The following is a 16,163-nucleotide window of genomic DNA, read 5'->3' as shown; positions in this document are numbered from 1 at the left end:
TTTTTATTTCTTTTAGTATATTTTGTGTGTAGTGTAGTGTAGTGTAGTGTATGTGCAGTGCGTGAAGTATGTATATTTTGTCTATAGTGTGTGTAAAGTGTGTTTATTTTTTTAATAGTGTGTAGTATGTTTATTTTATGTATGTGAGCAGTGTATATTGTCTCTATTTTGTGCACAATGTGTATTAAATGCTAGAATGTAATGCGCAGTGTATAATTTTATTTTGAATATATAATGTGCATTGTGTATCGTGTGTATTGTGTATAATATATGTATTATGTGTAATGTATGTAGTGTATATAGTGTGTGTGTGTAGTTTATGTATTTCGTGTGTAGTGTATGTGTTTTGTAGGGTATGTAATGCGCATAGTGTATGTAGTGTTTGTGTTTTGTGTACGGCGTATGAACTGTGATTTTGTGTTTGTGGATGAAGTATGTGTATTCTTTGTTAGTTTTAATAGTATGTGCAATGTGTATGTGTTTGCAGTGTGTATTTTGTTTATAGTGTGTGCAATGTGTGTAGTATGTGTCGCCTGTGTATACCAAATCTAGTGTGTGTATTTTGTGTATAGTGTGTAGTGTATATTGCGTGTATTTTGTGTAGTGTGTAGTGTTGTCTTATTTTGTATATAGTGTGCTACGTGTTTATGTGTTTGAAGTTCATGTATTTTGTGCATAGTGTAATATGTGTATTTTTGTGTAGCGTACTTTGTATTTTAATTGTGTGGTGTATTGTGTATTTTTGTTTTTGTAGCATGTATATTTGTATATAGTGTGTAGTGCATTGTATGTGTTTCTTGTATAGTGTGCACAGTGTGAAATTTGTGTTGGGTGTATAGTGTGTGTTGGGTGTGTTTGAAGTGCATTGTGTATTGTGTTTATTTTGTGTGTATTTTGTTTATAGTGTTGTATAATATGTCTTTTTTGTGCGTAGCATACTTTGTATTTTAATTGTGTATTTTGTATATAGTGTGTGTAGTGCATTTTCTGTATTTTGTGTATTGTGCTTGTATGTCCGAAGTGTGTGTTGGTTGTATTTTGTGTGCATATTATGTGCAATATGTGTGTGTATGTTTTGTGGATACTATGTGCCGTCTATATGCTGTGAAATTTTTATTTCTTGTAGTGTGTTTAGTAGGTGCAATGATGTATGTAGTGTATGAAGTATGTATATTTTGTGTGTAGTGTAGTGTAGTGTATGTGCTGTGCGTGAAGTATGTATATTTTGTCTATAGTGTGTGTAAAGTGTGTTAATTTTTTTAATAGTGTGTAGTATGTTTATTTTATGTATGTGAGCAGTGTATATTGTCTCTATTTTGTGCACAATGTGTATTAAATGCTGGAATGTAATGCGCATAGTGTATAATTTTATTTTGATTATATAATGTGTATTGTGTGTATTGTGTATAATATATGTATTATGTGTAATATATGTAGTGTATATAATGTGTGTATGCAGTTTGTGTATTTCGTGTGTAGTGTATGTGTTTTGTAGTGTGTGTAATGCGCATAGTGTATGTAGTGTTTGTGTTTTGTGTACGGCGAACTGTGATTTTGTGTTTGTGATTTTGTGTTTGTGGATGAAGTATGTGTATTCTTTGTTAGTTTTAATAGTGTGTGCAATGTGTATGTGTTTGCAGTGTGTATTTTGTTTATAGTGTGTGCAATGTGTGTAGTATGTGTCACCTGTGTATACCAAATCTAGTGTGTGTATTTTGTGTATAGTGTGTAGTGTATATTGCGTGTATTTTGTGTAGTGTGTAGCGTTGTCTTATTTTGTATATAGTGTGCTATGTGTTTATGTGTTTGAAGTTCATGTATTTTGTGCATAGTGTAATATGTGTATTTTTTGTGTGTTTGAAGTTCATGTATTTTGTGCATAGTGTAATATGTGTATTTTTTGTGTAGCGTACTTTGTAATTTAATTGTGTGGTGTATTGTGTATTTTTGTTTTTGTAGCATGCATATTTGTATATATTTGTATATAGTGTGTAGTGCATTGTATGTGTTTTGTGTATAGTGTGCACAGTGTGAAATTTGTGGTGGGTGTGTAGTGTGTGTTGGGGTGTGTTTGAAGTGCATTGTGTATTGTGTTTATTTTGTGTGTATTTTGTTTATAGTGTTTGTATAATATGTCTTTTTAGTGCGTAGCATACTTGTATTTTAATTGTGTATTTTTGTTTGTGTAGTGTGTGTATTTTGTATATAGTGTGTGTAGTGCATTTTCTGTATTTTGTGTATTGTGCTTGTGTGTCTGAAGTGTGTGTTGGTTGTATTTTGTGTGCATATTATGTGCAATATGTGTGTGTGTGTTTTGTGGATACTATGTGCCGTCTATATGCTGGGAAATTTTATTTCTTGTAGTGTGTTTTAGTGGGTGCAATGATGTATGTAGTGTATGAAGTATGTATATTTTGTGTGTAGTGTAGTGTAGTGTAGTGTATGTGCAGTGCGTGAAGTATGTATATTTTGTCTATAGTGTGTGTAAAGTGTGTTTATTTTTTTAATAGTGTGTAGTATGTTTATTTTATGTATGTGAGCAGTGTATATTGTCTCTATTTTGTGCACAATGTGTATTAAATGCTAGAATGTAATGCGCAGTGTATAATTTTATTTTGAATATATAATGTGCATTGTGTATCGTGTGTATTGTGTATAATATATGTATTATGTGTAATGTATGTAGTGTATATAGTGTGTGTGTGTAGTTTATGTATTTCGTGTGTAGTGTATGTGTTTTGTAGGGTATGTAATGCGCATAGTGTATGTAGTGTTTGTGTTTTGTGTACGGCGTATGAACTGTGATTTTGTGTTTGTGGATGAAGTATGTGTATTCTTTGTTAGTTTTAATAGTATGTGCAATGTGTATGTGTTTGCAGTGTGTATTTTGTTTATAGTGTGTGCAATGTGTGTAGTATGTGTCGCCTGTGTATACCAAATCTAGTGTGTGTATTTTGTGTATAGTGTGTAGTGTATATTGCGTGTATTTTGTGTAGTGTGTAGTGTTGTCTTATTTTGTATATAGTGTGCTACGTGTTTATGTGTTTGAAGTTCATGTATTTTGTGCATAGTGTAATATGTGTATTTTTGTGTAGCGTACTTTGTATTTTAATTGTGTGGTGTATTGTGTATTTTTGTTTTTGTAGCATGTATATTTGTATATAGTGTGTAGTGCATTGTATGTGTTTCTTGTATAGTGTGCACAGTGTGAAATTTGTGTTGGGTGTATAGTGTGTGTTGGGTGTGTTTGAAGTGCATTGTGTATTGTGTTTATTTTGTGTGTATTTTGTTTATAGTGTTGTATAATATGTCTTTTTTGTGCGTAGCATACTTTGTATTTTAATTGTGTATTTTGTATATAGTGTGTGTAGTGCATTTTCTGTATTTTGTGTATTGTGCTTGTATGTCCGAAGTGTGTGTTGGTTGTATTTTGTGTGCATATTATGTGCAATATGTGTGTGTATGTTTTGTGGATACTATGTGCCGTCTATATGCTGTGAAATTTTTATTTCTTGTAGTGTGTTTAGTAGGTGCAATGATGTATGTAGTGTATGAAGTATGTATATTTTGTGTGTAGTGTAGTGTAGTGTATGTGCTGTGCGTGAAGTATGTATATTTTGTCTATAGTGTGTGTAAAGTGTGTTAATTTTTTTAATAGTGTGTAGTATGTTTATTTTATGTATGTGAGCAGTGTATATTGTCTCTATTTTGTGCACAATGTGTATTAAATGCTGGAATGTAATGCGCATAGTGTATAATTTTATTTTGATTATATAATGTGTATTGTGTGTATTGTGTATAATATATGTATTATGTGTAATATATGTAGTGTATATAATGTGTGTATGCAGTTTGTGTATTTCGTGTGTAGTGTATGTGTTTTGTAGTGTGTGTAATGCGCATAGTGTATGTAGTGTTTGTGTTTTGTGTACGGCGAACTGTGATTTTGTGTTTGTGATTTTGTGTTTGTGGATGAAGTATGTGTATTCTTTGTTAGTTTTAATAGTGTGTGCAATGTGTATGTGTTTGCAGTGTGTATTTTGTTTATAGTGTGTGCAATGTGTGTAGTATGTGTCACCTGTGTATACCAAATCTAGTGTGTGTATTTTGTGTATAGTGTGTAGTGTATATTGCGTGTATTTTGTGTAGTGTGTAGCGTTGTCTTATTTTGTATATAGTGTGCTACGTGTTTATGTGTTTGAAGTTCATGTATTTTGTGCATAGTGTAATATGTGTATTTTTTGTGTGTTTGAAGTTCATGTATTTTGTGCATAGTGTAATATGTGTATTTTTTGTGTAGCGTACTTTGTAATTTAATTGTGTGGTGTATTGTGTATTTTTGTTTTTGTAGCATGCATATTTGTATATATTTGTATATAGTGTGTAGTGCATTGTATGTGTTTTGTGTATAGTGTGCACAGTGTGAAATTTGTGGTGGGTGTGTAGTGTGTGTTGGGTGTGTTTGAAGTGCATTGTGTATTGTGTTTATTTTGTGTGTATTTTGTTTATAGTGTTGTATAATATGTCTTTTTAGTGCGTAGCATACTTTGTATTTTAATTGTGTATTTTTGTTTGTGTAGTGTGTGTATTTTGTATATAGTGTGTGTAGTGCATTTTCTGTATTTTGTGTATTGTGCTTGTGTGTCTGAAGTGTGTGTTGGTTGTATTTTGTGTGCATATTATGTGCAATATGTGTGTGTGTGTTTTGTGGATACTATGTGCCGTCTATATGCTGGGAAATTTTTATTTCTTGTAGTGTGTTTAGTGGTGCAATGATGTATGTAGTGTATGAAGTATGTATATTTTGTGTGTAGTGTAGTGTAGTGTAGTGTATGTGCAGTGCGTGAAGTATGTATATTTTGTCTATAGTGTGTGTAAAGTGTGTTTATTTTTTAATAGTGTGTAGTATGTTTATTTTATGTATGTGAGCAGTGTATATTGTCTCTATTTTGTGCACAATGTGTATTAAATGCTAGAATGTAATGCGCAGTGTATAATTTTATTTTGAATATATAATGTGCATTGTGTATCGTGTGTATTGTGTATAATATATGTATTATGTGTAATGTATGTAGTGTATATAGTGTGTGTGTGTAGTTTATGTATTTCGTGTGTAGTGTATGTGTTTTGTAGGGTATGTAATGCGCATAGTGTATGTAGTGTTTGTGTTTTGTGTACGGCGTATGAACTGTGATTTTGTGTTTGTGGATGAAGTATGTGTATTCTTTGTTAGTTTTAATAGTATGTGCAATGTGTATGTGTTTGCAGTGTGTATTTTGTTTATAGTGTGTGCAATGTGTGTAGTATGTGTCGCCTGTGTATACCAAATCTAGTGTGTGTATTTTGTGTATAGTGTGTAGTGTATATTGCGTGTATTTTGTGTAGTGTGTAGTGTTGTCTTATTTTGTATATAGTGTGCTACGTGTTTATGTGTTTGAAGTTCATGTATTTTGTGCATAGTGTAATATGTGTATTTTTGTGTAGCGTACTTTGTATTTTAATTGTGTGGTGTATTGTGTATTTTTGTTTTTGTAGCATGTATATTTGTATATAGTGTGTAGTGCATTGTATGTGTTTCTTGTATAGTGTGCACAGTGTGAAATTTGTGTTGGGTGTATAGTGTGTGTTGGGTGTGTTTGAAGTGCATTGTGTATTGTGTTTATTTTGTGTGTATTTTGTTTATAGTGTTGTATAATATGTCTTTTTTGTGCGTAGCATACTTTGTATTTTAATTGTGTATTTTGTATATAGTGTGTGTAGTGCATTTTCTGTATTTTGTGTATTGTGCTTGTATGTCCGAAGTGTGTGTTGGTTGTATTTTGTGTGCATATTATGTGCAATATGTGTGTGTATGTTTTGTGGATACTATGTGCCGTCTATATGCTGTGAAATTTTTATTTCTTTTAGTGTGTTTAGTAGGTGCAATGATGTATGTAGTGTATGAAGTATGTATATTTTGTGTGTAGTGTAGTGTAGTGTAGTGTATGTGCAGTGCGTGAAGTATGTATATTTTGTCTATAGTGTGTGTAAAGTGTGTTTATTTTTTTAATAGTGTGTAGTATGTTTATTTTATGTATGTGAGCAGTGTATATTGTCTCTATTTTGTGCACAATGTGTATTAAATGCTAGAATGTAATGCGCAGTGTATAATTTTATTTTGAATATATAATGTGCATTGTGTATCGTGTGTATTGTGTATAATATATGTATTATGTGTAATGTATGTAGTGTATATAGTGTGTGTGTGTAGTTTATGTATTTCGTGTGTAGTGTATGTGTTTTGTAGGGTATGTAATGCGCATAGTGTATGTAGTGTTTGTGTTTTGTGTACGGCGTATGAACTGTGATTTTGTGTTTGTGGATGAAGTATGTGTATTCTTTGTTAGTTTTAATAGTATGTGCAATGTGTATGTGTTTGCAGTGTGTATTTTGTTTATAGTGTGTGCAATGTGTGTAGTATGTGTCGCCTGTGTATACCAAATCTAGTGTGTGTATTTTGTGTATAGTGTGTAGTGTATATTGCGTGTATTTTGTGTAGTGTGTAGTGTTGTCTTATTTTGTATATAGTGTGCTACGTGTTTATGTGTTTGAAGTTCATGTATTTTGTGCATAGTGTAATATGTGTATTTTTGTGTAGCGTACTTTGTATTTTAATTGTGTGGTGTATTGTGTATTTTTGTTTTTGTAGCATGTATATTTGTATATAGTGTGTAGTGCATTGTATGTGTTTCTTGTATAGTGTGCACAGTGTGAAATTTGTGTTGGGTGTATAGTGTGTGTTGGGTGTGTTTGAAGTGCATTGTGTATTGTGTTTATTTTGTGTGTATTTTGTTTATAGTGTTGTATAATATGTCTTTTTTGTGCGTAGCATACTTTGTATTTTAATTGTGTATTTTGTATATAGTGTGTGTAGTGCATTTTCTGTATTTTGTGTATTGTGCTTGTATGTCCGAAGTGTGTGTTGGTTGTATTTTGTGTGCATATTATGTGCAATATGTGTGTGTATGTTTTGTGGATACTATGTGCCGTCTATATGCTGTGAAATTTTTATTTCTTTTAGTGTGTTTAGTAGGTGCAATGATGTATGTAGTGTATGAAGTATGTATATTTTGTGTGTAGTGTAGTGTAGTGTATGTGCTGTGCGTGAAGTATGTATATTTTGTCTATAGTGTGTGTAAAGTGTGTTAATTTTTTTAATAGTGTGTAGTATGTTTATTTTATGTATGTGAGCAGTGTATATTGTCTCTATTTTGTGCACAATGTGTATTAAATGCTGGAATGTAATGCGCATAGTGTATAATTTTATTTTGATTATATAATGTGTATTGTGTGTATTGTGTATAATATATGTATTATGTGTAATATATGTAGTGTATATAATGTGTGTATGCAGTTTGTGTATTTCGTGTGTAGTGTATGTGTTTTGTAGTGTGTGTAATGCGCATAGTGTATGTAGTGTTTGTGTTTTGTGTACGGCGAACTGTGATTTTGTGTTTGTGATTTTGTGTTTGTGGATGAAGTATGTGTATTCTTTGTTAGTTTTAATAGTGTGTGCAATGTGTATGTGTTTGCAGTGTGTATTTTGTTTATAGTGTGTGCAATGTGTGTAGTATGTGTCACCTGTGTATACCAAATCTAGTGTGTGTATTTTGTGTATAGTGTGTAGTGTATATTGCGTGTATTTTGTGTAGTGTGTAGCGTTGTCTTATTTTGTATATAGTGTGCTATGTGTTTATGTGTTTGAAGTTCATGTATTTTGTGCATAGTGTAATATGTGTATTTTTTGTGTGTTTGAAGTTCATGTATTTTGTGCATAGTGTAATATGTGTATTTTTTGTGTAGCGTACTTTGTAATTTAATTGTGTGGTGTATTGTGTATTTTTGTTTTTGTAGCATGCATATTTGTATATATTTGTATATAGTGTGTAGTGCATTGTATGTGTTTTGTGTATAGTGTGCACAGTGTGAAATTTGTGGTGGGTGTGTAGTGTGTGTTGGGTGTGTTTGAAGTGCATTGTGTATTGTGTTTATTTTGTGTGTATTTTGTTTATAGTGTTGTATAATATGTCTTTTTAGTGCGTAGCATACTTTGTATTTTAATTGTGTATTTTTGTTTGTGTAGTGTGTGTATTTTGTATATAGTGTGTGTAGTGCATTTTCTGTATTTTGTGTATTGTGCTTGTGTGTCTGAAGTGTGTGTTGGTTGTATTTTGTGTGCATATTATGTGCAATATGTGTGTGTGTGTTTTGTGGATACTATGTGCCGTCTATATGCTGGGAAATTTTTATTTCTTGTAGTGTGTTTAGTGGGTGCAATGATGTATGTAGTGTATGAAGTATGTATATTTTGTGTGTAGTGTAGTGTAGTGTAGTGTATGTGCAGTGCGTGAAGTATGTATATTTTGTCTATAGTGTGTGTAAAGTGTGTTTATTTTTTTAATAGTGTGTAGTATGTTTATTTTATGTATGTGAGCAGTGTATATTGTCTCTATTTTGTGCACAATGTGTATTAAATGCTAGAATGTAATGCGCAGTGTATAATTTTATTTTGAATATATAATGTGCATTGTGTATCGTGTGTATTGTGTATAATATATGTATTATGTGTAATGTATGTAGTGTATATAGTGTGTGTGTGTAGTTTATGTATTTCGTGTGTAGTGTATGTGTTTTGTAGGGTATGTAATGCGCATAGTGTATGTAGTGTTTGTGTTTTGTGTACGGCGTATGAACTGTGATTTTGTGTTTGTGGATGAAGTATGTGTATTCTTTGTTAGTTTTAATAGTATGTGCAATGTGTATGTGTTTGCAGTGTGTATTTTGTTTATAGTGTGTGCAATGTGTGTAGTATGTGTCGCCTGTGTATACCAAATCTAGTGTGTGTATTTTGTGTATAGTGTGTAGTGTATATTGCGTGTATTTTGTGTAGTGTGTAGTGTTGTCTTATTTTGTATATAGTGTGCTACGTGTTTATGTGTTTGAAGTTCATGTATTTTGTGCATAGTGTAATATGTGTATTTTTGTGTAGCGTACTTTGTATTTTAATTGTGTGGTGTATTGTGTATTTTTGTTTTTGTAGCATGTATATTTGTATATAGTGTGTAGTGCATTGTATGTGTTTCTTGTATAGTGTGCACAGTGTGAAATTTGTGTTGGGTGTATAGTGTGTGTTGGGTGTGTTTGAAGTGCATTGTGTATTGTGTTTATTTTGTGTGTATTTTGTTTATAGTGTTGTATAATATGTCTTTTTTGTGCGTAGCATACTTTGTATTTTAATTGTGTATTTTGTATATAGTGTGTGTAGTGCATTTTCTGTATTTTGTGTATTGTGCTTGTATGTCCGAAGTGTGTGTTGGTTGTATTTTGTGTGCATATTATGTGCAATATGTGTGTGTATGTTTTGTGGATACTATGTGCCGTCTATATGCTGTGAAATTTTTATTTCTTGTAGTGTGTTTAGTAGGTGCAATGATGTATGTAGTGTATGAAGTATGTATATTTTGTGTGTAGTGTAGTGTAGTGTATGTGCTGTGCGTGAAGTATGTATATTTTGTCTATAGTGTGTGTAAAGTGTGTTAATTTTTTTAATAGTGTGTAGTATGTTTATTTTATGTATGTGAGCAGTGTATATTGTCTCTATTTTGTGCACAATGTGTATTAAATGCTGGAATGTAATGCGCATAGTGTATAATTTTATTTTGATTATATAATGTGTATTGTGTGTATTGTGTATAATATATGTATTATGTGTAATATATGTAGTGTATATAATGTGTGTATGCAGTTTGTGTATTTCGTGTGTAGTGTATGTGTTTTGTAGTGTGTGTAATGCGCATAGTGTATGTAGTGTTTGTGTTTTGTGTACGGCGAACTGTGATTTTGTGTTTGTGATTTTGTGTTTGTGGATGAAGTATGTGTATTCTTTGTTAGTTTTAATAGTGTGTGCAATGTGTATGTGTTTGCAGTGTGTATTTTGTTTATAGTGTGTGCAATGTGTGTAGTATGTGTCACCTGTGTATACCAAATCTAGTGTGTGTATTTTGTGTATAGTGTGTAGTGTATATTGCGTGTATTTTGTGTAGTGTGTAGCGTTGTCTTATTTTGTATATAGTGTGCTACGTGTTTATGTGTTTGAAGTTCATGTATTTTGTGCATAGTGTAATATGTGTATTTTTTGTGTGTTTGAAGTTCATGTATTTTGTGCATAGTGTAATATGTGTATTTTTTGTGTAGCGTACTTTGTAATTTAATTGTGTGGTGTATTGTGTATTTTTGTTTTTGTAGCATGCATATTTGTATATATTTGTATATAGTGTGTAGTGCATTGTATGTGTTTTGTGTATAGTGTGCACAGTGTGAAATTTGTGGTGGGTGTGTAGTGTGTGTTGGGTGTGTTTGAAGTGCATTGTGTATTGTGTTTATTTTGTGTGTATTTTGTTTATAGTGTTGTATAATATGTCTTTTTAGTGCGTAGCATACTTTGTATTTTAATTGTGTATTTTTGTTTGTGTAGTGTGTGTATTTTGTATATAGTGTGTGTAGTGCATTTTCTGTATTTTGTGTATTGTGCTTGTGTGTCTGAAGTGTGTGTTGGTTGTATTTTGTGTGCATATTATGTGCAATATGTGTGTGTGTGTTTTGTGGATACTATGTGCCGTCTATATGCTGGGAAATTTTTATTTCTTGTAGTGTGTTTAGTGGGTGCAATGATGTATGTAGTGTATGAAGTATGTATATTTTGTGTGTAGTGTAGTGTAGTGTAGTGTATGTGCAGTGCGTGAAGTATGTATATTTTGTCTATAGTGTGTGTAAAGTGTGTTTATTTTTTTAATAGTGTGTAGTATGTTTATTTTATGTATGTGAGCAGTGTATATTGTCTCTATTTTGTGCACAATGTGTATTAAATGCTAGAATGTAATGCGCAGTGTATAATTTTATTTTGAATATATAATGTGCATTGTGTATCGTGTGTATTGTGTATAATATATGTATTATGTGTAATGTATGTAGTGTATATAGTGTGTGTGTGTAGTTTATGTATTTCGTGTGTAGTGTATGTGTTTTGTAGGGTATGTAATGCGCATAGTGTATGTAGTGTTTGTGTTTTGTGTACGGCGTATGAACTGTGATTTTGTGTTTGTGGATGAAGTATGTGTATTCTTTGTTAGTTTTAATAGTATGTGCAATGTGTATGTGTTTGCAGTGTGTATTTTGTTTATAGTGTGTGCAATGTGTGTAGTATGTGTCGCCTGTGTATACCAAATCTAGTGTGTGTATTTTGTGTATAGTGTGTAGTGTATATTGCGTGTATTTTGTGTAGTGTGTAGTGTTGTCTTATTTTGTATATAGTGTGCTACGTGTTTATGTGTTTGAAGTTCATGTATTTTGTGCATAGTGTAATATGTGTATTTTTGTGTAGCGTACTTTGTATTTTAATTGTGTGGTGTATTGTGTATTTTTGTTTTTGTAGCATGTATATTTGTATATAGTGTGTAGTGCATTGTATGTGTTTCTTGTATAGTGTGCACAGTGTGAAATTTGTGTTGGGTGTATAGTGTGTGTTGGGTGTGTTTGAAGTGCATTGTGTATTGTGTTTATTTTGTGTGTATTTTGTTTATAGTGTTGTATAATATGTCTTTTTTGTGCGTAGCATACTTTGTATTTTAATTGTGTATTTTGTATATAGTGTGTGTAGTGCATTTTCTGTATTTTGTGTATTGTGCTTGTATGTCCGAAGTGTGTGTTGGTTGTATTTTGTGTGCATATTATGTGCAATATGTGTGTGTATGTTTTGTGGATACTATGTGCCGTCTATATGCTGTGAAATTTTTATTTCTTGTAGTGTGTTTAGTAGGTGCAATGATGTATGTAGTGTATGAAGTATGTATATTTTGTGTGTAGTGTAGTGTAGTGTATGTGCTGTGCGTGAAGTATGTATATTTTGTCTATAGTGTGTGTAAAGTGTGTTAATTTTTTTAATAGTGTGTAGTATGTTTATTTTATGTATGTGAGCAGTGTATATTGTCTCTATTTTGTGCACAATGTGTATTAAATGCTGGAATGTAATGCGCATAGTGTATAATTTTATTTTGATTATATAATGTGTATTGTGTGTATTGTGTATAATATATGTATTATGTGTAATATATGTAGTGTATATAATGTGTGTATGCAGTTTGTGTATTTCGTGTGTAGTGTATGTGTTTTGTAGTGTGTGTAATGCGCATAGTGTATGTAGTGTTTGTGTTTTGTGTACGGCGAACTGTGATTTTGTGTTTGTGATTTTGTGTTTGTGGATGAAGTATGTGTATTCTTTGTTAGTTTTAATAGTGTGTGCAATGTGTATGTGTTTGCAGTGTGTATTTTGTTTATAGTGTGTGCAATGTGTGTAGTATGTGTCACCTGTGTATACCAAATCTAGTGTGTGTATTTTGTGTATAGTGTGTAGTGTATATTGCGTGTATTTTGTGTAGTGTGTAGCGTTGTCTTATTTTGTATATAGTGTGCTACGTGTTTATGTGTTTGAAGTTCATGTATTTTGTGCATAGTGTAATATGTGTATTTTTTGTGTGTTTGAAGTTCATGTATTTTGTGCATAGTGTAATATGTGTATTTTTTGTGTAGCGTACTTTGTAATTTAATTGTGTGGTGTATTGTGTATTTTTGTTTTTGTAGCATGCATATTTGTATATATTTGTATATAGTGTGTAGTGCATTGTATGTGTTTTGTGTATAGTGTGCACAGTGTGAAATTTGTGTTGGGTGTGTAGTGTGTGTTGGGTGTGTTTGAAGTGCATTGTGTATTGTGTTTATTTTGTGTGTATTTTGTTTATAGTTGTGTTGGGTGTGTAGTGTGTGTTGGGTGTGTTTGAAGTGCATTGTGTATTGTGTTTATTTTGTGTGTATTTTGTTTATAGTGTTGTATAATATGTCTTTTTAGTGCGTAGCATACTTTGTATTTTAATTGTGTATTTTTGTTTGTGTAGTGTGTGTATTTTGTATATAGTGTGTGTAGTGCATTTTCTGTATTTTGTGTATTGTGCTTGTGTGTCTGAAGTGTGTGTTGGTTGTATTTTGTGTGCATATTATGTGCAATATGTGTGTGTGTGTTTTGTGGATACTATGTGCCGTCTATATGCTAGGAAATTTTTATTTCTTGTAGTGTGTTTAGTGGGTGCAATGATGTATGTAGTGTATGAAGTATGTATATTTTGTGTGTAGTGTAGTGTAGTGTATGTGCAGTGCGTGAAGTATGTATATTTTGTCTATAGTGTGTGTAAAGTGTGTTAATTTTTTTAATAGTGTGTAGTATGTTTATTTTATGTATGTGAGCAGTGTATATTGTCTCTATTTTGTGCACAATGTGTATTAAATGCTAGAATGTAATGCGCAGTGTATAATTTTATTTTGAATATATAATGTGCATTGTGTATCGTGTGTATTGTGTATAATATATGTATTATGTGTAATGTATGTAGTGTATATAGTGTGTGTGTGTGCAGTTTATGTATTTCGTGGGTAGTGTATGTGTTTTGTAGGGTATGTAATGCGCATAGTGTATGTAGTGTTTGTGTTTTGTGTACGGCGTATGAACTGTGATTTTGTGTTTGTGGATGAAGTATGAGTATTCTTTGTTAGTTTTAATAGTATGTGCAATGTGTATGTGTTTGCAGTGTGTATTTTGTTTATAGTGTGTGCAATGTGTGTAGTATGTGTCGCCTGTGTATACCAAATCTAGTGTGTGTATTTTGTGTATAGTGTGTAGTGCATTTTGCGTGTATTTTGTGTAGTGTGTAGCGTTGTCTTATTTTGTATATAGTGTGCTACGTGTTTATGTGTTTGAAGTTCATGTATTTTGTGCATAGTGTAATATGTGTATTTTTTGTGTAGCGTACTTTGTATTTTATTGTGTGGTGTATTGTGTATTTTTGTTTTTGTAGCATGTATATTTGTATATAGTGTGTAGTGCATTGTATGTGTCTTGTGTATAGTGTGTACGTGTGAAATTTGTGTTGGGTGTGTAGTGTGGGTTGGGTGTGTTTGATGTGCATTGTGTATTGTATTTATTTTGTGTGTATTTTGTTTATAGTGTTGTATATAATATCTCTTTTTTGTGTGTAGCATACTTTGTATTTTGTTTGTGTATTTTTGTTTGTGTAGTGTGTGTATTTTGTATATAGTGTGTAGTGCATTTTCTGTATTTTGTGTATTGTGCTTGTATGTCTGAAGTGTGTGTTGGTTGTATTTTGTGTGCATATTATGTGCAATATATGTAATCTCTATGTGTTTTCGATGCATGAAGTTGTTTATATGAGTGCGCAGTGCGTGAATTTTGTACTCTCTCCGTTCCACAGGCATTTTATTTTGAGCACTCGTTTTGGAAAAATGATAATAAATAGATAAAGTAGAGAAATAGTAAAGTAAAATAGAGAATATGGTAGATACTCTTTCTCTACTTTAACAATTTATTATCATTTTTTAAAAATGAGTGCTCAAAATGAAATACCCCTATTCCTATGGAACGGAAGGAATATATGTTTTATGTAGTGTGTGTATTGTGCATAGTAGCATATTGTGTATTTTGTTTGTGTAGTGTACCGTGTATTTACTGTGTGTTTGTGTATAGTATGTGGTGTGTATTGTGCATAGTGTGTGTTGCATGTGTATTTTATGCGTAGCATATTGTGTATTTTGTTTGTGTTGTGTATTGTGTACTGTGTATGTATAGTATGTGGCGTGTCTAGTGTGTACATTTTATGTATATGTCGGTATATTTTTTGTACGTGTATGTGCAGTGCGTGTATCTTTTATATTGTGTGTATGTTGTTTTTAGTGTATGTAATGTGCGTAGATGTATGTGTAGTTGCAATGCATGCATTTTGAGTGTATGTAGTGTGTATTTTGTGAATATTGCTTGTGTGGTTGTTGCTTGCTTGCTTTATTGTTTCCGCTATATTGTTGTATGATTAGCTATACATTTCCATAGTGTTTTGGTTTGATGTACTGTATTGATTTGGTTGGTTGTTGCTTGCTTGTTTTATTGTTTCCGCCGCATTGACTTTATTGATTTGATATACTTACATTGCAGTGCGTCATTTATGCAGTATTGTTTATCACCAAATATTGCAGTGCTCATTTACAACATTGTAGTGCATCATTATACCCTATCTTGCATTCATTTTGTATTGTGATGAGCATCTTGGAATTCTAGTTTCATATATAACATTGTTACAAATTTGTTTAGTTGCATGCCAAAACTGTACTACTGAGTTGTGCTGGTTATATATGTGATACTGATATTGCAGAATTGTTAGTTATATATTGATGTGCATCATTTACAATATTGCAGTATTGTTTATCAACAAATATTGCAATGCATCAATTGCAATATTGCATTGCATCGTGTGTATTATAATGTGCATATTTGGTTGAATGATTGTTATTATTGTATATAAAGTACGTGATAGCATTTCCGGCTATTTCCGGATCTCTACAGCAACCACCTCGCTGCCACCCCATCGCACGACGGATCATCGCACACGCTGCAACCAGGATCGAAACTAGTGTCGGTCCGACCCTATCGTTATAACCACACACAAAAGGAAGAAATAGAGAAGTTGGTCTGGGAGATGCTGGCCGCAGGGATTATACAACCGAGTACAGGCCCATATTCAAGTCTAGTACTCTTTGTCCGGAAGAAAGATGAGTCTTGGCGATTTTTTGTTGATTACCGCGAACTTAATAAAAGGACCGTGCCAAACAAGTATCCCATCCCGGTGATCCAAGAATTATTGGATGAATTACACGGTTCACAATGGTTTAGTAAACTCGATCTTCGTGCTGGCTATCATCAGATTCGTGTGGCTCCATCAGATGTGGCTAAGACTGGCTTCCGTACCCATTCAGGCCACTATGAATTCCTTGTTATGCTGTTCGGATAGACGAACACACCAGCCACATTTCAGAGCCTCATGAACGATTTTTTTCAACCATTTCTTCAAAAATTTGTTCTAGTCTTTTTTGATGATATCCTCGTCTACAGCCGTACGTGGGAAGAACATATTGGTCATCTCCATCAAGTCTTCCAGCTCCTGTACGATCATGCCCCGATACTTAATCCAAAGAAATACATTTTGGGGCGTCAACATGTAGAATATCTGGGG

This window comes from Salvia splendens, chromosome 7 (assembly GCF_004379255.2).
Source record: "Salvia splendens isolate huo1 chromosome 7, SspV2, whole genome shotgun sequence".
NCBI classification, from domain to species: Eukaryota; Viridiplantae; Streptophyta; class Magnoliopsida; order Lamiales; family Lamiaceae; genus Salvia; species Salvia splendens.
Note: the sequence above shows the minus strand (reverse complement) of the source record.